Source organism: Accipiter gentilis, chromosome 2 (assembly GCF_929443795.1).
Source record: "Accipiter gentilis chromosome 2, bAccGen1.1, whole genome shotgun sequence".
NCBI classification, from domain to species: Eukaryota; Metazoa; Chordata; class Aves; order Accipitriformes; family Accipitridae; genus Astur; species Astur gentilis.
In genome coordinates this window covers 46670494-46696913 of record NC_064881.1, presented here as the reverse complement: position 1 = coordinate 46696913, position 26420 = coordinate 46670494, and positions in this window count along the sequence as shown.

Sequence of the window (26420 nt, the reverse complement as noted above, 5' to 3'; positions counted from 1 at the left end):
CTCGTTGGAGTTCTTTTGGAGTTAATTTTCTAACAAAACAGGCATTGGATGTGCTAATTCTGAGGTGGAACCTCATGACGTGATTGAAAATCATCATGTTTGCTGTAAAATTATTGCCGTATGTTTGCCTCACCCTGTGCAAGTGGCCAGCAGCAGGAAGAAAGTGTTCTCCTTCACTGTGCCTTCCCAGCTGAACATCAGTCAAAACTTCCCTATACTTCTGCATGAAAACCAAGACTTGCCCTGTGGCATGGCTGTGCTCTTCCCACCATCCCACACCCTCATTTGGTCTCTGCAGAGATAGTGGCGGTGCCTGGAGATGTTCCCTCTGTTGCATGATGCCTCCTCCAGACTTCCCAGCACAGGGTGTGACTTTGCTGCTCACCTTGTTCACGTCCTGGATTCACCCCCCCTTCATGGAATTAAAAGGTCAGCAAAGGGGCAGCCCATGCAAGGATTTAGAAGGTTTCTAAGCTGCTGCTGCAACAAATCTTTCACTCCTACTCCAAGTAGTGGAGTGCTGGACATGAGAAGAAATCCACAAGGAGCAAGAAAAAAACATATTCATTAGCATTGACTTGCTGATGATGTGGTTTCTCTGTCACAACCTGTGACCTGAATTATCACCGTCTGTGCTGCCGGAGGGATTATTGGAAAATAGACAGCTTTGCAGGGAAAAGAAATCAAACTGGTGGGCAGAGCATTTATTAAAATAAAAGGAAAAAAAACCCACTTCTTTATATTGCACATAAGCAAAGAGGACATGATCAGAACATCCTTAATGATGGATCAGGCTGCAGAGTGTAACTGGTCCATGTGAACCACAGATCAGGGATGCTGCAAACTGCCTTCATGCCCTCTTCAGCTAAAGCCTGCAAAAATGCATTCCCCAGCCTGCGGTTATTTAGATGCAGCTCTAATTTCCAATAAGCTGAGAAGAAAAAAACAACCAAAGAAATGTCATGGCTTAGGGTTGTCCTCAGACCATCGCCCATTTTTTGTGATCATCCTCCCAATGGGGTTCTCTGGAGGTTTAAGACTGCTGGTGCCTGGAGTCCTTCACTCAGATGATGTTCCTGAGTCACTGCCAAAATACGAAGGATGGAGGAGCTTCTGGAACAGCTGTGAGCATGACAGCCTGTGTCCTGCCCCACTTCTGGAAGGATGCATTGCCAGGAGGACAGTTAACAGACTCAGCCACACAACCCCCTGGGTCATCTGGAGGTCAGACTGGGGTGACCTGCCAGTCCCATGGTATAAAAGCCATTTAAATCTGACCTGGAGAGCACCTTTGCAATCAGCAGCATATTTATCACTGCTAATTCTTCTGTTAGGCCAATTCTTCTGTTCATCATCTTCTTCCTTCTTTTTAATCCTTTTCTTTTCTTCCTTCTGACACCAAAGTTCTGGGATTAGTCAGACTCTCCTTTTTATAACACTTCTGCAAACTTCTGACTAAAGGGGAAGTCAACACGCTGCCAGACACCGATGCATTTTGGCAGTTAGAGTGGCCAACAAGCCATGTGCTTGCCTGCTCCCCTCCCAGCAAGGCTACCTTTAAGTCAGCTCAGATGAATCAGAATTTTGTACCTGTGTTTGCCCCTGGTGAGTATGTTTGTTTCATTTTTTTAAAGAAAACAGGGTGGGCTTTTGGCAACAGCAGCAAAATGAGGATCCCAGCCCATCTTAGCTAGCTTCCTGTTTTCCCTGTAGAGAACAATTCATCTTGTCGTTATCAATATGTAGAAGATGCTAAGCAAACTTCACCAGTGAGAAGGAGAATACTAAAACCTGCTAAATTCTTTTATCACAACTACCCTTTCTGAAAACCTGTCCAGTACTGTAGAGGCTCTTTCATACTTCTGGTTGGTCCTATATGGCTTAATGCAGTGCTGTGCAGATATATACCCAAGGCATATCTGAACACACCAGCTCAGATATTGAAAGCAGGCTAACCATGCTAATGAAGTCTTCCAACCAGGCGATGAGCCCTCCTGAAAACAGAATAAAACAGACAGGAAAGGCTGTCTGTCTCATAACTGTTGCAGGTTTTTTATGTGCTATTGCACTGCTCTGCGTAGATACCCTTTGACTTACAAGCTTCATTTATTTCGCTGAAATTAATGCAACAGCATGCAGTTACTATGGTGATGTGGGCTACCTAACTATCTTAGGCTACATCTATACTCATGTGTGAGCTGGTTCTTGCTGTGCCTGAAGTTTGCTGGCTCCTGTCTACAACCAGACTGCAAGCCAACACGTCAGAATGGCTGGATGATCAGGGAATGTGAATATAGCTTAAACAGACACATTTGCTCTTCAGTCACTATGGACTTGTTCGGGTGTCTCTGTGTTCTTATATCTTCCATGTACATATAGGGGACAAGCACAAATGACCTGTGCTCTTTATCAAGAAACCAGTGAGACGACCCATGTCTCCTACCCTCGTTGTTTGTGCACCAGCGTACGCCGCTTTCATTTTGCCAGGCTCCTGCCTTCAACACAGGACATAAGGGTACTTCTGAGTTATTGCTGTCTCTTGACTGCAAAAGGCAAGATTTCAGAGTAGGTGGAATTCACCCAGTGACAAGATCCTCAAAGTCTCTGAAATACCTTGGTTGCTGAAACACCTTCTATCTCTAGGGCTTCAGGGGATTTAACAGATACACAGTACTTACATTGGTCTTCTGCATAAAGGGCTCAATTTGTAATTACCACAAGCAAGTAGAGGACTTCCAAGAGCTTTAACAATTTGTCTGTGGCTAGGAAAAGGGTGAACTCAATCAAAACCTGATTGTCAAAAAACATGATTTGCTGTGAGTTACCCACTCAGCTGTTGATGGTGTGTGGCTTTACCCTGCTGCTTGTTCATAATCTCTGGAGCCTCAGATACCTGAACATTGCCATGGCATTTTTATCTTGCTCAACTTTTTCTTCAGAAATAAATCTTTATGTCCACTGATGACTTAGTCAACAAGTTTGCTTGCCTGGTGCAGCTCACCGTGCCACACAAAGTTGTGGTGTAGCATATTATGAAAAAGAACAAAGTTGCTCTGATATACCGTAACAAGGATGGTCGTCCAGCTAGGGTGGCACAGAAACGTTTACACTGTTCAGAGATTAGAGAACATCTGTAGAGCTTTCTGCTAATAGGAATGTGTCACTTCACAGCAGGCTGTTTGCAGAAGCACCCTATCATTGCCCAAACTGCTCTGCCTGCAGCTGTGGTGCCCAGAGAAGGAAAAAGAGGTGAGGCCCATTGCACAGTTGCTGTTGCAAAAAAGCAAAAAAGCATGAGCATAGCTCTGGGTAATGGTAGTGGTGATGGGGAGATGTTGAGTCTTCCCAGCTTCTGCTTCTGACTTACCTGCTGCTTGGAGTACTAATCAGTGTCAGACCTATACAGACTATCAGTCTGAAAACATATTTATGGGTAGATTTTGAAAAGTGTCTGTAGATGCAGAAATTTTTGCCAAAACTGGTGGGGGGGAAGGGGGGGATAATAATAAACTAGGGGGATAATGGAAGTTGGATGCCTAAGCAGTTGGGAATTTTAAAAATCCCACTTCCTTTCTGCATTTGTGGCTATTAAGTAACTTTGAAAATCACAGCTGAGATTTATGGCTGTATGTTGAGGGCGTAACTATGGAGGGTTATATCTTTGGATGTTCTTCCAGTTCCCAACGAGTCTGAAGCTCTTCAGGTGCTCTGCGACACCCAGTGCAGAGAGCAGAGGGGGTTGTGAGCCATAGAGACAGTTCCCTGTGGAGACCCATGAGGGCAACAAAATGCTCATCCACACTTATGGGGAGGAAGAGAAATGAGTGTCTTGAGCTGTTTCAAAGGTGTTTCCTGGAGATGGGACAGGGGTGAGAAAGTGGAAAGTCTGTGAAGAGGGGAGGCTTCAACACATCCAGTTTTTCAGCAGCATCAAGCCAACAACCTTAGGATAAATTTGCAGATTGTTTTAAGCAGTCTAAAGAAGTGCAGCGATCATGCAACAACAAGCCCGCTGGGATATGCACTGATGTATCTGAGCGTTCGGCTCTGTCACACCTCTGCATTTCGAAGCAAACAGTCTCCCATGAAACCTCCCCTTGCACAGGATGGAACAAGCCCAGCTGGTTAATATGCTGTGCTCCCTCACACAGGCTTTTCTCTTATCCTTCTTTGTTTTGTTTTTTATTCAACGAAAGAATTTATTTTAATGCCATTTAAGCTGAAGGAATCTGGCGGCTGTTACTGTGCACTGTAAATCTGCTGCCCTCCCAGCACAGCACAGCCCTCCCCCACCTGTGGCAGCAAAAGAAACTGAGAAGGAGATGGGAATGAGATCTGAGCTACACTAAGAGGTGATTATTTTAAAAAGCTCATTGGGCAGTCCATTTGGCAGTACAGGTGTCACCTGCCATTAAAACGGGAAAGGAATTTGCTCTTTTCTTTAGCACACAACAGTGGTTTTTGTCTCATTGAAATATAATACAGGCAACTGCCCAGTTTGAGATGTACTTGCCTGCTCCCAACACTGCAGATCAAGAGTTACAGCTGTATTTAACTGCTTCAGCAAAGAAAGAGAAAAAAAAGTTCCCCAAAATAAATAAGAAGCAGAATATACCGGACCTCCAGGCAAAAAAAAAATCCTATGTAACCATGCAATTCCTCTTCCCTTATCCCTGTATGTCCACATTCTTTCAGTGTGAGTGCACAATCACCAGCTCATGTCACTAATACAGCAAATTAGGTAGCTATGACTCTTCATGTACACTGACCAGTTCAACCCACCCATGTCAGAGAAGGAAAAAGGTGAGGGCTTGGTTATTCAAAACACTTCATTGCCATGAAAGTGTGAACTTAAATGGAAAAGCTCATTTTTGAGGTGCAGGAACTAGGCTACAGCTAAAAGGCAAAGTATTTAAAAGTCAGATCCAGCAGTCCTAAAGCTTTCTCAAGGCTGATAGGACTGTGATGCTTGAGAAACCGAAAAGGTCTGAGGAGCCCTGAGTTGGTGAAAGCTTAGCTGGTAGCAAGCATTACGTAGGGCTAAAAGAAAAGTCCTAGTGGCAGTAAGACCAGCAGGAGTCATCACGGTCATCACTGCTGAACACCTACATAACGTACACCAGTGTTTCACCAATGCTTCCCACATCAAGCCCATGGCTCATGGCTGAGCATAAGTCTCTTTAGGATGGCACAGAGCCAGCCTAAACTCTAAGCCTTGGGTAAAGATGTCAAGTGATGGATAATACCCCATTGCCCTCAGGAAGGATATGTTAGAAGGTAGGTTTGGCTTTGGCCTGGAAAACCTCTCAACCCACTATGGCAGGTATCCCACGCCAATAAAGACCGAAACTTCTCAACCACTGACAGGAAAGAGTTAAATTAGGAGCCGAGGTGGTGACTCAAGTCATGTACACGGAGTGCCCCAAGTCATGTACCCCAGCTACCTGAGCCCACCAGAAACACCTCATCCACCAAAACACCTTGGTTAAGAGAAGCTTCTAGACCCCTGACCATATATGAACACGAGCCCCGATCCAACCTAGGGTATAAATGGATTCCACTGGAAGATCCCTTTGAGCCAATCTTCCTCAGAGCAGCAGGTCTGCAGTCAGACTCTCCCCTTACATCTTAGATCGGGACGCATCTAAGGAAACTCCCTGGGCTTGAGTGCCTTGCCTTATTGGTGAGTGATATGTGTGTTTTGAATCATCATCCTAAGCTTAGATTTGGCCACAGTTTGTGTAGTGATAGTTCCCAACTGACATCCTGAACATGTAAATAAGTTGTGTTTCTTACAGTGTTTACAACCTAACATTCCTGTTCAATCTGGCTGTTACATCTCAATACCACATAACATTCCTGTTCAATTTGACCATTGCATTTTATACCATTAAAGAAAATTCACTTTTGAAACAAATCACTGTCAGCCTAGTGTTTCTGTGACGCCCACTTGTCACGACACAGACTGGACAGACCAGGGAGTTGTGTTTAATTCGAAACTCCCTCGGGCTAACTTAAGGTGAAACGACACCAAATGATCAGTTAAAGATTTTATTTATGACAGAAGCAAACAGAACTTGGGAGGTGTGGTAGTAGGCGGCAGGGTTTCTCACAACAGGAATTGGCATAAGACTACTTCTGTAAACTGTGTAATCATATACATCAATTCAGGGAATAAGGAGATCCCTCCTGTTGAGTCATGAGGTTCAGAGCAGACCCCCTTGCTTTCTAGACTCCTCCTCAGAGAAGGGCCCAGGGGTGGCTGGATCTACTCTTAGTCTCAGACTTGGTCAACAGTTTATGTCTTGAACTGAATGAGGTGTAGGGATTGTGGAAGAGGAAAGAGAGAAGAAGACAGAGAGAGAGAAAGGAAGAAAGATTTCACCGGTCCTGGGTCCAGCGTTGGTTCAGCCAGCCGAGTGGTCCAGTCCCAGTGGGCTTGTGCACCCTTGGCTTCAATTTGTGTTCTCTTATCATCCTTGCCCCTCCTTCGGACGGGCACCCAAACTTGTCAGGTTAATGAGCAGTTTGTGAGCCTTTGGGCTTGGGGGTCCTTTGTGGAGTAACTTCTCCTTCCCTGCAGACGTGGCCATAGTTTGATCTTTGTATCAGAAGAGGGAGCTGGGCACCCTCCAGCACGCCTTCCCCCTCCTGTTGCTGATGTCTGAGCTGATGGGCTTTTCACCTTGGTTCCTTGCTGTGCAGGGTTTGTCTTTAAGCAGAACTTGCCCCACCACAATGTTTGAGACATTAACTCTTTCAGTCTCTCACACGACTCCTCTCATGTCCTAACTAGGACTAACCACCTCTTGGCATAAAAATTGGCCTAGTTCCTGTCTCAGAGGGAAGATGGTAGGGCTTGAACTTGTTCGAAAGTTATGCTGTTAGATGATGTCTTTTAGCCAACAGAAAAGACTTCAAGTATGTAATGCACCCCAGCCCTAAGGAGTTAATCCTCCTTTGAGGAGGATGTTCCAGAGCAGAGGAGGGAAGGGAGAGTGGTCTCCATCCATCAGCCTTGCTAAGGGGCAGCAGCTGATGGCACCCTATCACAGCTGCTAATTGCTCTTTGTGTGAGTCACTGTCGGTATCAAGGGTGGAACAAAACCTTCTTGGTGACTACTTTGACCTTTTGGTGAGCCTTTGTTCTTTTTCTAAAGAATTTTCAAGTCTTACCAGGGAAAGGGAGTGCTGTAACAAATGCTCAAAGATGCTTAAGCCCTGAGGGACATGAGTCAGGATCCAGCCTCTGACCCAAAGCTATGTCCAGCTGGCAGCATAACTCCCCGATTTCTCCTACCTATTAGCCTTGTTGTGACAAACTTTCACCTTATTTGTGTTGTAAATATGTTTAGGTTCACTTTCCAGACACTGGCCCTCACTGGGTATGGTGAAGCTCTGGTTGTACATAGGAAGTATAAGGTGAGCTGTGCCTCCAGAATCTACACCCATACCTGCGGAAGAAGTGGTGCAAAAAGGGCGGGTCAAGGTGAATTCAAGAGCTCCAAGGCAGAACCTGGTTTGGCTGGCAGGACGTGTGAGGTACTCGGAGCCCTGTGCTTTGTCTGGTATGGTTTCTGCTTCTCTGCTGGAAGCTGAGCAGCTGAAATCTCTCCTTAGACCCTCAGCATGCAGGCGTGGAGCACCGTCTGCTCCACAGGAGCTCTCTGTAGCACTGTGCTGGGCTACCAGTCAGCCCACATGGCTTCCAAGCTGCAGCAAGGGCTGGGAATCAACCTGCATTGGAGTAGTTTTGCTATGGGATGAGGAGGAAGCTTCGCTGTGTGTTGGTTTTTCTCTGGGTTTAGCGTAGCCAAATGCACTCAAGAGATTCTCGCTGACTTCCACAATAATGCCAAATTCAAAATGGGTGAACGAGGTCATCCCAAAATCTCCAAATCAATGTTAAAACAACTCTGCATTCAATACTATAATAAATGTTGGAAAGTTTTGAATTGCCACCTTCTTTCTGAACCTTCAGGGCTCATTCAGTACACATTCTTGCCAAAATTAGAATTAGTATATATAAATAAAAATTTGATTAATATACATTTACATTATATTTAGATAAGAATACTTTTATATAATATTTAAAATACATACATATTAATATAGCTCATCAAAGCTAGAAATATTATTTTTCTAAATTTTGAGATATTCCCCTGTACTGGTTTTTGCTGGAATAATGTCAGTTTTCTTCCTAGCAGGTCATATGGTGCTGTGGTTTTGATTTGTGACCAAACCAGTATTGATAACACAGAGATGTTTTCGTTACTGCTGAGCAGTGCTTACAGAGTCCAGGCCTTTTCTGCTTTTCTCCCCACCCCACCAGTGAGCAGGCTGGGGGTGCACAAGAAGTTGGGAGGGGACACAGCTGGGACAGCTGACCCCAACTGACCAAAGGGGTATTCCAGACCATAGGATGTCATGGTCAGCAATAAAAGCTGGGGGAAGAAGGAGGAAGGGGGCACATTTGGAGTGATGGTGTTTGTCTTCCCAAGTGAAGAGTGATGGAGCCCTGCTGTCCTGGAGATGGCTGAACACCTGCCTGCCCATGGGAAGTGGTGAACGAATTCCTTGTTTTGCTTTGCTTGGGCATGCAGCTTTTGCTTTACCTGTTAAACTATTCTAACCTCAACCCACGAGCTTTCTCACTTTTACCCTTCCGATTCCCTCTGCCATCCCACCATGAGGGGCTGAGCTGCCTACTAGGGTTAAACCACAACACCCTCAAATCAGCTATTTCCAGAAATGGGTGATTTCAGTGAAACCTTGATGAGAAGACCAAGATAGACAGCAGTTCTATGCAGCGTGTTTGCTCAAATAGTGGCAATGATTTTTCTCCCCTTTAGATTTTGCTACAGATTAAGTCATAGCACAGACCAGTTCTAAAGCTGCCACAAAAACGTTGCATGTCACATCAGTAATTTGAATACTGGGTATTCAGAAATGACAATTCAACTTTCTAAAGATAAGCATTAAAAAGGAAAAGCTATTTCCAAAAGTCCAGGTGTAACTAGTGTATGCATTGACATCCACAAATCCAGTGTCAGAGTTAAAATTTGAACTCCATAGTCTGTAATTTGCAGAAACACACTCAGCCTCTGCATATGCTACCTTGGGAGATGAAGATCCATCTGAAAAAGTCTATAAATTTGAAAAATAACTCTCATAAAAACTAATGTGATTTATGTAAGCACATTAAGGGGAAAATACCCTGAACAGTTGGTTTAAGTGCTTAGACTTCCTAAACTTAATATTTCCATATGGTTACATTGTAATTTTAGATTTTTAGTGGCTTCATACCCTCCTTTGTTAAATTTGAGAAACAAATCAAGGTACTGGCATAAAGAAATTAAGGAACAAAGATGTCTGCAATGAGTGTTTGATTGTTCCCACATGAAGCAATGATTCTTTCTACAAATTCCCCTAATCCTCTAGGAAACATTATTCCGATTGTCACAGCGTTGTTTCTGTGATGTTGTGAGCAGATGATTACAAAAATCTTCTGATATAAATAGCAGAAAAATAAGGGAAGAAATGAACACCCTACTTTTTTTTTTTTTTTTTTTTTTAAATGCAGGATTATATTAGCTAAGTAAAGATTAGTTTCAAAATACCACACATGGCTTGAATTCTTACTGAATTATTTCATGCCTCTAACACTTCCACATTTATCCCACAAGATTTTCACTTTTGGCTAGTCTTTACTACCCCTGCAATGAACCACCACTAAAAATACTTGTTTTATCTGTAGCTCTCAAACTGGCTTATGTGCCATTTTTTAACTAAAGATACCAAACATTTTGAAAATGATATTTAAACCATCACAACCCATTGTGTGAACCTTCTCAAATCAATAGAAGCCCACATTATATTGATTTAACTTGATTCCTACCAACTAAAACTAAATGGATACAAATCACTTTTAGAGCAATGTGGAGGGACATACAGGGAGGTTTTGTGGTCTCACCTGAATCGTCTTGGCTCACTGACCGCAATAGTGTGCAGCAAAATGTAATGAGAAAAATCAATCCTTTGGAGGAATCTCTTCGCTACCATGAGTCATTCTTGCTTTCCCAAAAAGAAAGCCATGGTATGAGCACATGAGAAGGCAATGTCATAAACGGCCAGTACAACCTGCCTTCATTATCTGTATTGGACCAGTTTACAGGTAAAGATGAGGTCGATGTGAGATGATACAGCAAGTGTAGGCTGAAACTTGGTTCTCTAACACGGCCTGTACATCTGTGGGGACACAGTGACAGGTAAGAAAAAATGGCAACACTTGTCCAAAAGTGCTGTCCAGTTTCCTGAAAGTGTCTGCAGTCAGAGCTAGTAGACGTGATGGAGGGAAGAAGGCAAGGGTCGAGAAAGAGTGGGCAAGACAGAGGGGAGAGGGGGACAGACAGGGATAGGACACGCCTGAGGTGTTCCTACAGTTTGTGGTAGAAGACCTCCAAAAGGGAACAGCAGGACTCTGATGGGAAAACTTCTCATGTCTCCCAGCCAGAAAGACGTGCAAGTTCATACTCAGCCATGCCGGCTGCTCAGGCGAGTAAGCAACATATAAAAGTATTATACCGATCATATTTATCACATGAGAGCATTACAACCAGCCGTGCTTAAAACAGGGATGAGGTGTTGGGCAACGGAAAGGGTTTTCATTACATTTCTTTCCTTCAGACCTAATAAACCACTATGGAGTGATGGTTGACACACCAACACTTGAACATGCTTTGTAGAAATTAAAGGGAACCTGCTCAGATACATGAATCCTTTGTCTTTTGTTACAGAGTTTGTGTAATTCTTAGCTTGTCTTCTTCAAGTGGCAGAGAATAAAAAAGCCATCAAGAATGGATTAATTGCTCTCTGCTTTATAATTCAACAGATGTAAGTATTTATTTAAAAATAAAACATCTGGCAGCTGTCTGGCTGGGCTAGTGGCTGAGCCTGGTATGATTGCATACAGCTGAACGGCTAATGCTGGAAAACAAGCTGGATGGAAGGAGCTGAAGTCTGTAATGCTGTAGGGGTTGTTAGTATCAGAAAAATGGAAAACAGATATAGAAGAAAAATATCAAGATTATTAGTTACATAATCTGGTCTTTTTCCAGGGGGACCATAATTATTAAGGCGTTTTCTTGTCAGTGCCATGTGCATCTCATTAAAAAGGTACAATCAATAAAAAGTACAGGCTATGGACAACATACATATTGAAATCCCGCTATACCTCCCTAACCAGATTTTCAGTGAACTGCCCCAGTGTGCACTCCCAGCACTTAAGAGCGAGACCTCCTCATACATAGGCATTAATGTCATGCATCTGCTGGAGATGCTGCAAAGTCTCATCAGTGTGCTGTGCACAGGACAAAGGCAAGGAAATGATTCAAAGCTGGGAAAATGACTTAGTCAAAGAGTCAGATTCATCCTGCCTAAGTACAGAGGTCTATAATGCAGGCAGTGACGTGACAGGTAGTCAGCACAGGCTTCCCTGACTGTTGCTAGAGAGAAATAGGGATGCTGCAAGGGACATTTATCTGGTCTGTTTTAAACATCCACTTTAAGATGAGATGAACTTCACCCTGGAAGGGCTTGTTTCTCTGTGCTGACTCCAAAGGGATGGTGACTAGTGCTGTATAGCCATCTGTTGGGTAGAAGTTCACATCTGGTCAGATATATCCCACATGAGAGATTGAAAAAGCTCAATCTACTTAATTCATTAGAAGCAGATCATAGTGCTAACTTGATTAAAGCATGGAGCACCTTCAAAAGAAGACAATTCTGTTTCCAATGGGCATTGTTATCCAGTAGAGAGAAACAAGAATTAATAGCTGTAGGCTGAAGCCAGATACATGCAAAGAATATAGAAAGTGAATGTTTTTGTACCAGTGAGACAAACCGTTGTCAAACAGTAGCAAGAAAAGATGTGGCTTCTTGGTCTCTGCAAGCTTCTGATGTCTTTCTGAAATGCCTGTTCAGACCAATGGTCCTTGTTCCACTTAATAAGGGTTAACTGAATAAACCCCTGTGGACTGTGTTGCTCCAGAAATCAGATCAGTTGACTTATCCAGATCTTCTAGCTGATGCCTGTCTTAAATTTATTTTGAAGCTTGCATACTTTTCTACACCTAAAAGTCCACGTTCTCCTCTGTTCTGCAGGGGAAATAAATAAATAAATAAAAATACAGCAGGTTATTTTGTTTGCTAAAAAAAGAGAGCTAATCCTTTTTGGACATGACTACATTCGATCACAAGGATTTGGTCTGCACAGATAGGAACAATTTTGCAAGCAAAATAGGACAAGTCTTCTGAGCTGCTGCCCCTGGAAGCAATGGTTCTTCAGCCTTATACCTCCTTCAAATGACAAATGGAGTTTAGAGGGTTTGAGTTTGTTCAGCCCCCTTCAGGTCGTACCAGTGTCCATAACCATCTAGTTTCTGAGCTAAAGAGAAATATTTGCGCTGAGTCCTGCATTTCAGGCTCAATTCAGATCTTAGAGAATTCCATAGAACATGTTCTACTGCCTCACATGAACTGCTGCCAACCAGCTCTTCGGACTCCTCTGTGGAGCAGAGTTAATGCATCACGGGGGCAGCTGGGAGGTGATGTATGCACTGTGCTCTGTCCTCCTGTCTTTACACATATTGTTTCCTGGTTTGCTCATTTTCCTTGGTGTAAAACAAGAAATAGTTTTGTGGGAAGCTGCATCTCTCTTCTCAGTGCTCAGAGATATAAGAACATCCCATAAGGATGGCATCTCAGCTCCTAATGCAACTACTTTTTTGGGAAGGAGTGGCTGGAGTATAAGCCAGTTGCAGTAGGAAATGTGTGTTTGTACTAAATAGGTCCTTGACCCTTGATGGGGACTGCTAGGAATGATGACAGTGTAAATGATTCAGATATCATCCACTGATGACCATACATAGGATTTAATACAGTATAGAGAAGGGAAGTGGAACAGAGAAACAGCATTTTATATGCATTAGGATGGGTGTATTTCTGGAGTAAAGAATTGCAGAGTATATCACTGAGAAAATCTATAAAGATACCATGGGAAAAAAGGGATTGTAACAGCCCAGTGTTTTATTTCTTAGTCAACTGTGTATTTTCAGCTCCTAGTCTAGGATCTATGCTCCTATGATGTATATTCTACATAGGGTTAATACTTGGATGGAACTTTTAATGATGTGAATGGTAGAAGAAAGGAAAGACATAATGACTGTCCTACAAAATAAAAGATGAAGGTAGATCCTTGGATGGCACAAATCATCATAGATCTATGGAAGGCATCAAAAAGCTGATTTATACTAGCTGAGGATGGAGCCCTTGTGTCCAAAGTTATCAATAGATCAAGTTTCAATGCTCAGGCACACTATGTGGGAGAGTTCTCAACCAGGGAAAAATGTCCTCTTAAAGAAATAGTAGAAGACTGGGACAATTGGAAAGGCATTGCAACCTTGTATGTATTCATGAAGCTGACTTTGAAATGCATCCTTTTTAATTAAGTCAGCCTGTATCACAGCAGGTTTTTTTCTCTCTGTATCTTGAGCAAAACTCATTTTGACTTCTCAAACTGCTCAAAGTACAATCTAAGTAAGGAAAAAGATAAAAAGTGCATTTGATGACACAGACTAGCAGTAACATAGGAAATGGAACAGTAGCTCATGTTATACTGTGGAAACACTACTGTGCTGTACCAGCTAGCTGCTTTTTTTAAATGAAAAATCCTTCCTCCCCCCAAAAGCAAACGTTTAAGAAACTGCATTCGGGAACAATTTATCTGTGAGAAACTTTAACGTTGCATAGTATGTGACTGTTTGTGTGAACACATTAATAATATCAGATCTCAACAGCACTTCCCAGGACAAGCAGCTCCCTATTTTCAGCTCTCTGTGGCCTGGTCATAACCTCAGTACTCTCATAGGAGCAAACCAGGCATCCCTTTGCCCATCTGAGAGGTTATGAACGGGTCGTGGATGGTGGCCTTTGCTAAAGCCAGCGAAATCTCTGCCAGGCCATTTAATGTCTTTGTTTCTTACTCCTTTTGGGACAATATAACTGGTGCCACTTGCTAGTGATGCGTATCTTTGAGCACATGCAACATCAAGCTACGTTTCCTTATACAAGGAGGTGTAGGTCTAATTCTTTAAGGTAGGCTGTTTTCTCAGACAGGGAACCATATGAAATATTCCCCAGGAATGCATCAAGCCCCATATGTAAACTTCAGAGAATCTGTTCTCCCTTCTCCACTGGAGGCTTTCTTGCATCTCTTTGTCTCTTTGTATGATAGTTAGTAACATATTTTAATTTACAACCTGAATACCTCCACCCGCAGCTGATACTCGTTCTTCCTTTAGCTGCTATACATTCCCCCCTTCCCTGCATTTACTTCCCAATCAATCGAGAGCCATCGGATTGCCCCTCAGCTTTCATTTTGCAAGGCTGAGCAAATCTCATTTGCCCATTTCATGGTTTTATCCGTGGTTTAACCCCAGCCAGCAACTAAGCACCCCACAGCTGCTTGCTTACTCCCTGCCAGGTGGGGTAGGGGAGAGAAGAGTAAAAGTGAGTGTGAGAGACTGAAGGAATCTGAAGGAATTAATGTCTCAAACATTGTGGTGGGGCAAGTTCTGCTTAAAGACAAACCCTGCACAGCAAGGAACCAAGGTGAAAAACCCATCAGCTCAGACATCAGCAACAGGAGGGGGAGGGCGTGCAGCTCCCTGTTCTGATGTGCTGGTCTGATGTGCTGAACAGGGCAGCTCACCATGGATAGCAAAATATCACATCTGCAAGGAAAGGGAAGATACTCCCCAAGCCCACAGCCCAGAGGCTACCTAATTAGCCTAATGAGTTTGAGTGCCCGCCCAAAGGAGGGGCAAGGATGATAAGAGGACAAAAACCGAAGCCTCATGCATGCAAGCCCACCAGAACTGGACCCCTCGGCTTACAGAACCAATGCTGGACACAGGACTGGTGAAATCTTTCTCTTCTGTCTCTCTTTCTCTCTCTCCCCCTTTTCCTTTTCTATAATCTCTACACCTCGTCCCTTTAGACATAAACTGTTGACCAAGTCTGGGACTAGGAGTGGATCCAGCCACCCGTAGGCTCGTCGCTGAGAAGGAGTCTAGAAAGCAAGGGGGTCTGCTCTGAACCTCGTGACTCAGCGGAAGGGATCTCCTTATTGTCTTCCCTGAACTGATTCCCAAATAAGCAAGGCCTGTAGTATATGTTTGGTGATGTATGGTTAGCACATGTTATACAGTTTACTGACAAGCTTCATGCCAATTTTTGTCATGAGCATACCAATTTTGGTGGTGAGCATGCCAATTCTTGTTGTGAGCAAATAAAAATTGAGTTTTGTGGGTTAAAGGGTGCCTGGCTAGTGTCATTACACTTTAATCATGACCTGGGAATAAGCAAACTGAGTAATCTTCCTGAGAAATTGGGATGTGACAGTGAGAAAATTCATGGATTGAGATAAGGACAGTTTAATAAGTAAACCAAAAGCTACGTGTGTAAGCAAAGCAAAACAAGGAATTCATTCACCACTTCCCATCAGCAGGCAGGCGTTCAGCCACCTCCAGGAAAGCAAGGCTCCATCACACGTAACAGTTACTTGGGAAGACAAATGCTGTCACTCTGAACATCCCCCCTTCCTTCTTCTTCCCCCAGCTTTATATACTGAGCATGACATCATATGGTATGGAATATCCCTTTGGTCAGTTGGGGTCAGCTGTCCCAGCTGTGTCCCCTCCCAACTTCTTGTGTCCCCCCCCCCTCCCCACCAGCCTGCTCACTGGTGGGGTGGAGTGAGAAGCAGAAAAGGCCTTGGCTCTGTGTAAGCACTGCTCAGCAATAATGAAAACATCCCTGTATTATCAACACTGTTTTCAGACAAATCCACACCAGCTACTATGAAGAAAATTAACTCTATCTGAGCCCAAACCAGCACATTCTCCACCCCTTATTCCATACCTTTCATATCATGGTCCAGTCCCACCCTACTCAATACATTCTCAATAACCACCCCACCCCCCATCCTTTGATATAATACACAGATATCATTCCCTTAGTCTATGGACCACCCCTGTGAGATGTCCATAAAATGTCCACAAGTGTCCATTGAGTTCATTTAGTCCACAACTTTGGGCTCCATCTGTTACGGTGGTCAGTCAGGACAGGAGAGGTGGTGTGTTGTGTGGAGTTACTGGGCACCAAAGCCAGCTCAGGTCTGGTCACTGCTGCACTTGCACTGCTTCTTGTAAGGCTTGTCCTCCGTGGTTCAGGTAGTTCCTGCTATAGTAGTTCCTATAACGTGCAACTCAAAACATGGGTTACAACAATTTAAAGGTGTTTCCATTACAGTCTACACCCCTGGTCCCTTTGGACTAGGCCATAAGGTTTAACACTGTAATGCACTCCTCCCTTTGCCCTGCCCTGGCTTGGACTTATCCACAGACTGCAGTCCCTTAGGGGTGTACCTGCTCCAGCGTGGTCTTCTCCATGGGCCACAATCCCTTCAGAGCTCTACCTGCTGCAGCACCGACATAACCACAACCAGATGCTTCAAGGTGTCCCTGCTCTGGTGTGGACTTATCCACAGCCACAGAGGCTTCAGGGTGTCCTGCTCCCACGTGGATTGATCCAGAGGTCACAGTCCCTTCGACTCAAGTTCACGCTGGAGTTCCAGCCTGTCCAGTACAGCAGCACGGAAACCGCAGCGATGCCCTGGCCATCTGCCAGCCCAGGAGCATCACCATTGCTGTTATCAGAATGTTCCCAGGCACAGCAGAGTAAGATGATAAGCAGTACAGCAGTGCAGCAAGCAGCGACAGCAAAAAGCAGCCACTAACGAGCACTAGACTAATATATAGTAAGGCAAGCAAGCCCCATGGCAAGCACGGGAGCCTGTCAATTAATAGCTGAACAGCAGTAACAGCTATAAATTTGATCTGGCATATTCCAATCAAATCTGTTGTTATCTCGAACACTTTGAGCCCCACGCTGGGCACCAAAAAGGACTGTCATGGTTTAACCCCAGCTGGTAACTAAGCACAACACAGCCGCTCACTCACTGCCCCCATGTTGGGATGAGGGAGAGAATTGGAAGGGTAAAAGTGAGAAAACTCGTGGTTTGAGATAAAGACAGGTTAATAAGTAAAGCAAAAGCCTCACACACAAGCAAAGCAAACCAAGGAATTCATTCACCACTTCCCATCAGCAGGCAGGTGTTCAGCCATCCCCAGGAAACCAGGGCTCTGTCACGCGTAACGGTTACTTGGGAAGACAAACACCATCACTCCAAACATACCCCCTTCCTTCTTCTTCCCCCAGCTTTCTATGCTGAGCATGATTTCATGTGGCATGGAATATCCCTTTGGTCAGCTGGGGTCAGCTCTCCCAGCTGTGTCCCCTCCCAACTTCTTGTGCCCCCCCAGCCTACTCAGTGGTGGGATGAGAAGCAGGAAAAGCCTTGATTCTGTGTAAGCACTCCTCAGCAGTAACAAAAACATCCCTGTATTATCAACACTGCTGCATAAATCCAAACTGTAGCCCCACACCAGCTACTATGAAGAAAATTAACTCTACCCGAGCCCAAGCCAGCACATAGCACAATATAACTGGTGCCACTTGCTAGTGATGCGTATCTTTGAGCACATGCAACATCAAGCTACATTTCCTTATACAAGGAGGTGTAGATCTAATTCTTTAAGGTAGGCTGTTTTCTCAGACAGGAAACCATATGAAATATTCCCCAGGAATGCATCAAGCCCCATATGTAAACTTCAGAGAATCTGTTCTCCCTTCTCCACTGGAGGCTTTCTTGCATCTCTTTGTCTCTTTGTATGATAGTTAGTAACATATTTTAATTTACAACCTGAATACCTCCACCCGCAGCTGATACTCGTTCTTCCTTTAGCTGCTATACATTCCCCCCTTCCCTGCATTTACTTCCCAATCAATCGAGAGCCATCGGATTGCCCCTCAGCTTTCATTTTGCAAGGCTGAGCAAATCTCATTTGCCCATTTCATGGCTTCATCCTGCTGTGAGCTTAGAGTCATCTTGTACACCACAATCTTTCCTCTCCTTAATTGGAAGCAAGTAAAGAGCTCTTATCTCAAGGCAGATGGTTTTATTAATTCCTAAGGGTGAGGTTCACCTCGCTCTACCTTGGTCTAAAGTGCAGGTTGACACCTCACTCAGATTTGCTGTCTGCTTTCCAGCTGTGAAGCAGGTAACCTCCCAGGCCAGGGAACTCTTTCTACACACCCAAGAGCTGTGCTTTAGCTGGCTACCTCCTTTTCCTGAGTGGTGGGCTTATCTTCTTGCTTGGCTTAGATGACAAGACACCCTTCTGCCTCTGTGATAGCATGGAGATGTGCTATGCAGCATTTTAAATTACAATGGAGATGCACCCTGCTCCACAGCTGGGGCACAGACCCATTTCTGCACCCTGGATGCATGCAGAGCCTTCTAGATCAGTTGAGATGCTGCAGTGGTGAAGATGAGCACCTCAACACCAGGCAAAGCTGGTACATCCAATAAGATGGTAGGAGATAGGCAAAAGTGCAAAGGTTCCCATATTCTTCTTAAGAAGCTATTTTGAATCTACTTTCACGTAAAGCACCAAAGACTTTTTCTGTAACTTCTAATAGTTCATGCTCAGCACACATGGAAGTTGGACCACCAGTCTTAGCTTCCAAGGAAACAGCCAATTGTCTGAGTAGCACTATCTTATCTTCTTCATCAAAGACCAGTTAAACTCAGTCTACTACATTAATCTTTTCCTCAGAATCACTTCTTGTCTCAAATAAACTTACAAATTAATCTTGTTTAATCTCCTTCTGGTAAACACAGGTTTGCCTTTTATCCCATTTTGTATTTATCTCCAGATCTTAAATTAATTTTTCTTTCTCCAGATCTTAAATTATTTTTTCTTTCTAAATTTACTCTAGGAAACCACACTGTATTAAGCTTAGATTAATTGTTCTCTGATTTTTCAGATCACTTTTTTTTTTTTTTTTTTTCAGTTTCTTAGATGTAGGTTATGTTCTGAATGTAGCACCTGTCTGGTTTACAGGAAGACCATTTTCAAGTCTTTGAAACCTTTTGTCCAGCTCTCATCTCTAACCATTAAATGAATTCCTCATTTTACCCAACTTTGCCCTTCTGTAATAGGGGAACTGCATTTGTAGTCTTGCTTTTGTTTATCATACCATGCAACTTCAGCAGAAAAACATCATGATCAGTTACTCCAAAGCCACCTTTGATGACAAGCTCTTCTCTAAGCACTGATTTGTTAATACCAGATCTAAAACAGCATTACAGCTGACTTAGTTCTGCTTTAGAGAAGAATTTTGCTAGCTTTTGCACACAGAAATAATGTGACCTAAGTATTTTCCAGTCTACATCTGGGAAATTTATTTCTAGACCTATTGTTTTTTTTCTCTAGTAACATCTCAGATACTCTGTCCTACACTGTGGGTTAACAGCAGGTCTTCAGCACTACGCCAGCACAACTGCTCACCGTCCCTCCCTGGAGGGATTCTGCCCACACCATTTATTCCTGCCCAGCCCATCCCACCAGCTGCAAGGGACTGCAAAATGCTATTTTAGTCTATATATCTAGCAAGAATTTTTTTTTTTTTTTTTACCCTATCTAGCTTATTATATTACTTTTCTATGATTCCAGAAATGCCTTTCCAGACTAAATTAAGCTATGTGACTAACATCTGCCAGGTGTGGTTCATTGTTTTACTCATAATTTTCCCAGAGGATGACTTCTCCATGCAATTAGTGTTTTGTTTTGTTTTGTTAGTGTATTTAACGTAATGCAGCATGTACAGCCCTTGGTATGTGTGCGATGTCCTTTGAGGAAAAACATTTATCTTGAAAACTGCACGGTGCACAGCTTGCGTGCTTCTGTGACATTCAAGAGAGATGAAACGGTTAGCTGGTGCTGATCAGACAAGCACATAAGCCTGACTTTGAAAAGGTTCTTCTGCGTTACTATATTTATTTTGTTTGAGCCACAGAAAAATGCATTCTTGTCAAAATGTTTCTTTAACAGGCTTTGCTTGCCATTCTTCTTGTGGGCTGGAAACTCAAACACAAGCCTAATAGACACTTCAACCTAATCAACAACATTAATTTTCTGAGTCTAAGTCTAATTTCACCTTCCGGTTTATTCCTGACTGCCCTGGGGGATGGATAGCTGAAATGAAACAAAATGAAATTATGCTAATAACTTCACAATCAGTTAATGCACACATTTTCAAGTCTTTGCTTGGGAAAAGCTGAGGGTTTTCAGCTGAAGTGGCTGGGAATAGATGCTACTCAAGGCCCTATGGGGTCAAGATGCACGAAGGTAAATCAGGTGAATTTTACTGTTGAGACTTTCCGTTGGTGACGCCTGAACTGCCAAGAAGGGACATTTATGTTGGGGAGATTGAACACGCTACATGTGTATGAAACACCTAAAAAGTATACTATATTTGTGTCTCTTTGCTGTGTAGTTACTCACCTTTATCCTCATTTTATGTGCTTATGCCATTCATTTATTCTGCAGTAAATTATTGATGGCTGATAAATGTTACTACATGAATTTAACTTCATGTACCCTGACAGAGGTACTATGGTTTTATCTATTTTAATATCCCCACAGTGTTTTATTCTTATTTAGTGTTTATCATTCCTCTCAGGCTTTGTATTGTCCTTATAGAAAAAATTGCATTTATCTAAGAGCACAAAACCAAAAACTGTTTCATAGCTCGGATTGTTTTTTATGTGAGTTTGCTTGAGCTCCAGATTTGCTGAACATTTCTGCAAATCGAGCTTTTGGTGTTTACTGTGTGTTTTTATGTGCTGCAATACTGAAAGGTTTTTCTGACTTTCTCAGATATTTATTGAGAGCAGGTTACGCCGTATCACAACCTTCACCCACAGCCAATGCTCCCTTATACAGCGCTAATGAGTCCTAGAAGGTAAAAACATCTCTGTGCAATAGTTTGGCCTCAAAAGAAATCCTACTCTGATGTCAAAGCTATCATCTCAGATGTGGTCCTGTACCTAGGTGCTGCGAAGCAGATGCTGAGAGTGCTGGCCATATGTCAGTGCCACTGAGTTCTTGCAGCTCCTCACCATTTGAACTCCAAGAGCAAGCAGGGAAGGATGTTGGATGCTTTTTTTGTTTTATTTCTCTTTGCTTTTAAAACACCTCAATGCCAGAGTGTGGTTTGGTGAAATATGGAGGCTGTGGATGTGATCTAAAAGCCTGTTTTAAACCTCTGAGCTCTTACCTGTTGCCTTTAGTAGGCTTTGGATCAGGGGAGACTATCGCAGTTCTGCAACATCTGTCAGAAGTGCAGAGTGTTGTCTGCAAAAAAAACCCCAAAAACACGACCAAAACGGACAAGATAAAATGATCTATCAACTACGGCAAAGTCAGACGCCATCAGATAGCATTACAAAGTTTGCTCTCACCGTGTGTAACATGCTACTGTAGAAAGTTATGAAAATAAGGGCAGTGCCTCTTACACGTTCAGATACAGAACAGCTTTTATCTCTTCGGTGGAGGTAAGATATACGTAGACACTCTGTCTCTCTTACCAGTCAGAATAAACAAATGGCGTAGAGTCCATTTGTGGCCAATATTCTTAGTTTCACGTTTATAAAGTTTTGTTGGAAGTATTTAATCTCTTTCACAGCTAGTCGTGCCAATCAATAGATGTGTCTCTGTACAAGACATAATAAACACAAATTATTAGCTACATAAAAATATAGAGATTTACCAGTAAATCACTTTGCCTTGTAAAGGGACCCACCTGCATGGAGCTTGGTCCTGGACTGGGGACATAACTGGAAGGTCAGTAATCACTCTCGCTATGTTAATTGAGACAGCAATTATCCAACATTTCGGCCCGTCCAAAGAATGGTCCCCTTCAACAAAACTAGTGGGGAAAGCTGGGGATGGGGCATCAGTTGGCCACACTCCTGGATCCTCTTCTCTTTCCTCCCATTGGGAGCACGGATCAGCAGTAGCACTTAGCCCATCTTTTAGAGCAAGCCAACCATTTCTGAATGACAATTTATTTACACAGGCGAGGAGAAATAGCTTCTTGGCAACTGCATACACACCAAATGCTGATTTTCTATTTTAACGTCTTCTTCTTGGCCTAGACACAATGGCAATTGGCTTGTTTGAAAGATGACAGATTACCTACTGAAGGGAGAGAAAGTGAGGGGAGAGCAAACGCAAGCCCAAATCTGCACTCTCCCAGTGCGGTGCCTAACCTTACGTCCTGCTGAAATACTTGACGTTGATTTGGGGCCCAGAGAGCTTTTAAAATAATCAAAGTTATTTCTTTTTAATTGCAGATCTGGAGTAACTATAAAATAGAAGTGAAAAGCTGGACAACCCAGGAAAACAAGGAAGAGTGTGGAAACCATTCCATAAGGCTGAAACCCGTGGTGATTTTGAGCATCCGCAGAGTAGGTGCCTCGTCCCTTTGCTGTTGCAAGGATTTAGGAAGGGACAAGAGGTGAAATCCATAAAAGGTGAATCGTTGGTCATTTACCAGCAATTAGCATTGCCTATTAAAACTGCCAAGAGTGACTAAGCCAGCATTCCTAGCACTACATTGTTTACAAAGTTAACAGGAGATTGGCAAAAAAAAATAGTCCAGCCAACCTTCAAAAAATAGCCGAAAGCCAACATGTTGGGAGCATCACAGTGTAAGGCCTCCTTCTCCCACACCACCTGGGTGCAGCTCTTTTGTAGCTTTAGGTTAAAGAAATTACAGTTCTTCTGTCTCTACCTTGGGATGAGTTTTTTTGAGATGGGAGAGCCACAGTCCTGCCCACATCTGGTTTACCGGTGTGTGTAAGAGGAAAAAGCAGTGAGATTGCTTCATTCCTCCTCTTTTCTGATCAGTGCCGGTGATAATGATTTCCTTGTTATGGCTTGTAGAGTCCAGCATGCTGCTGTGTCGATGCATAGGAGGGCTCAAATCTGAGTCTTAAATAAGAAAGGGGTTTGGTTCCAGCACAGCATGTTTGTAAAATATCTACTGACAAGACAAAAAAAAAAAATTGTTCTACATGGCCTGTAAAACATATGTTAAAAATTCTGCATCATAGACCAGCTTTAAATTATTCATTTTTAATTCCTTCAGCCTTGAAGGGCCTTTAAACATTGACTAAGAGAAACAATCCTACCACTGAGGGAACAGCCATAAAATAAAATACTGGCTACTTAAAAATATAGAGAAAAATGCTTTACTTAGACACAGTTTCTGAATTTTAAAATATGAATAAAGGGCTGGATCCCCACTTGGTGAAAGCTGATACAGCTCCTTTGATGTCTGCATAGCTATTCCCCATCAGCAGCTGAAAGCCCTGGCCCAGAGTTTAGAATAGATATCGTTTCTCTACATAAGAAGACAAGCGAGATTTGCATGGTTAGTTCAAACTATTTCATATTCACTGAGCTGTTGAGGAAATACTGTCTGTGAAACAAATCCTGGATTCTTTCCCAAAAACATCTAAATGACACTTGCTAGGGAAATGCTACACTATAAAGGGGAGCAGATCCAACCCTCCAGGTTGGACCCTGCTGTAATTACTGCGGAATTACTGGAGAGCACTTGCTACCTGCGCTCTCATTGGGGTCCACTGGTGAAGCTGAGAGCATGGAAAGGATTTAACTGAGTGTGACACCGGTTATTAAAGAGGACTAGGTGCCACGCTTGCTGTTTCAGGAGGATTTGTTCTTGTTCTCTGTTCCTGGCTTAGCCAAGCACTGGCAGAGACTTGAGGAACTTCTCCATGTTCCACCTGTATCTCTGCGCCATGCCTCCCCGAGGCTCCCCTGGGGCAAGCACCCTCCTCTTCTGCCTTGCTCTACAGAAAGGAGCTTTTCTGACCAAAACCAGCCACTGCAGAGCTCAGTTCCACGTCTCCTCCTTGCAACTTGTAACCAAAGCTGGTGTAGCTGCTTGGAGGGGGTTGCACCATGTCTTACCCCTTGTGTACTCCAGAGAAACGATGCAGAGATAGGACTGAGAATGCAGAGAAAATGTCATTATCCCCTGTTCCCTTTCTTCAGTCACAGAATCATGGAATGGTTTTGGTTAGAGGGGACCTTAAAGACCACCTAGTTCCACCCCCCCTGCCACGGGCAGGGACACCTTCCACTAGACCAGGTCGCTCAAAGCCCCATCCAACCTGGCCTTGAACACTGCCAGGGAGGGGCAGCCACAACCTCTTTGGGCAACCTGTTCCAGTGTCACCTTGATTAACTATCATTAATTAGGCCACTCTCGACTGCAGGGTGCTTTCCTAGATACCACCTGTTGACACACTAGTAAAAATTTATATACTGTAAGATGAGAAATCACCCGTTTTGCTAGAATCATCCTTTTTCTCTGTTAAACTCGGGGACAGACAAGGTGTGGTACAACAGGTAGTGAAACGCAGGGTGCTCACACTCTTCCTTCCCCAGGCATTGTTGCTTTCACAGGATCTTCTTCGGAGCCCTCATCACACTCTCACTCCCTCCGTCACCTCAGAAATGCTTGGGAGAAATGCTCTAAACCTGCTGCACAGCTTTTTTGCTGATGAGCTGTTCCCCAGTGATATTTTCATAAACAGACCCACTCACCCACAATCATCAGGAAGGAAATGAAGCAGCAAATTCAACTAATTTGCCTGAAGGTATGAGAGTGTCAAGTCGAGAGGGTTACAGAAATTGTCACAGGTGATCAAATTGGAGCTCCTCAAGGGCCCTATCCCACCTCCGGCAAAGTGGCAAGCAGCTCCTGGGAAAAAGCAGTGAAGAGCTATTTAATACACTGTTTCCCCCACACGCTAATTCCTTGTGTTGATACATTCCTTGTAAGAGAAGGCTAGGGTTTTTTTACCCTCATTACTTTAGATTAGATCCCTTCCGAGCCCTGTTTACGGAGGACATAATACCATGTCTCTCTGCGGTATCCGGGGGCAGGATTTAGCGATGGGGTGAGCCCCCTGAAGGTTTTGTACGGGCTTGTGCTCCTAAGCAGAAAGCTCAGCCTGTCGCAGGTACTCGCACCCAAATGCAAATAAACTGCACAGCGCGGTACACGATGTGACACCGGTCTAAATTCACACTTAAGCTTTTACTAATATAACTCTATGGAAACAAGCTCAGCGATGATTGATGACTTACAGCTCCTACATGGTGCGTTACAGTTTCCAGTGGAAGTATGTTGTGCTGGATGTAATAAACCAACAACGTGGGCAGTTTCAGTAAGTAGATTAATAACCTATAAACTCGTCCACTTCACAAAAGGAGTTATGCACTGGCCGTCCAGAGTTAAGGAACGTGTTTTTCAGAGCTCAGGAATACCTTCTCCCCCCCGACATCTGCTGTGGATGTTCACTGGGCATGTTACGCTGCCTACGGGGGTGGGGGACGAGGACTAGAGAGAAGACCAGAGAGATCATTTGCTTCTTTGGAGGTGCTCTAACCTCCCCGCTTCTCGTCTTGGCTCCAGTCTTTACACACCGACACTAAAAAAGCCAGCATTATGTTGTTAAATAGTTTTAGCAGACGCTTTATCAGTTGAATGTATCTGTCGGGGAGATTCTTTAATGGTGCTGTATTCTTTTTAATTCCACAGCATTTTATAGTCACCTTAAAAATGTCTGATGCCGGACGGAGAGAAAGCATTATTTACTCTGTGCTAATTTTTATTATCGTTAATGATGCGACGGACGCTTCCTCCTGTGAGAAGCACGGCATTTCTTCCCACTTTTCCCTGCTGCGCTCACCTTTTAGGATCCGCACAGCCCCATTTCAGGAGTTTTGGGATGGGGAGGGGGGGTAGAAATTTCTGTGCGGTGACCCTCTCGAGAGGTCCCATGGGGAGCAGGCGTTTCACCCCTTCAGGGGTGCCGTGAGCCCCCCCACTGCAATCCAGGGGAAGGGAAGGGAAGGGAAGGGAAGGGAAGGGAAGGGAAGGGAAGGGAAGGGAAGGGAAGGGAAGGGAAGGGAAGGGAAGGGAAGGGAAGGGAAGGGAAGGGAAGGGAAGGGAAGGGAAGGGAAGGGAAGGGAAGGGAAGGAAGGAAGGGAAGGGAAGGGAAGGGAAGGGAAGGGAAGGGAAGGGAAGGGAAGGGAAGGGAAGGGAAGGGAAGGGAAGGGAAGGGAAGGGAAGAGGGAAGGGAAGGGAAGGGAAGGGAAGGGAAGGGAAGGGAAGGGAAGGGAAGGGAAGGGAAGGGAAGGGAAGGGAAGGGAAGGGAAGGGAAGGGAAGGGAAGGGAAGGGAAGGGAAGGGAAGGGAAGGGAAGGGAAGGGAAGGAAGGGAAAGGGGAAGGGAAGGGAAGGGAAGGGAAGAGGGAAGGGAAGGGAAGGGAAGGGAAGGGAAGGGAAGGGA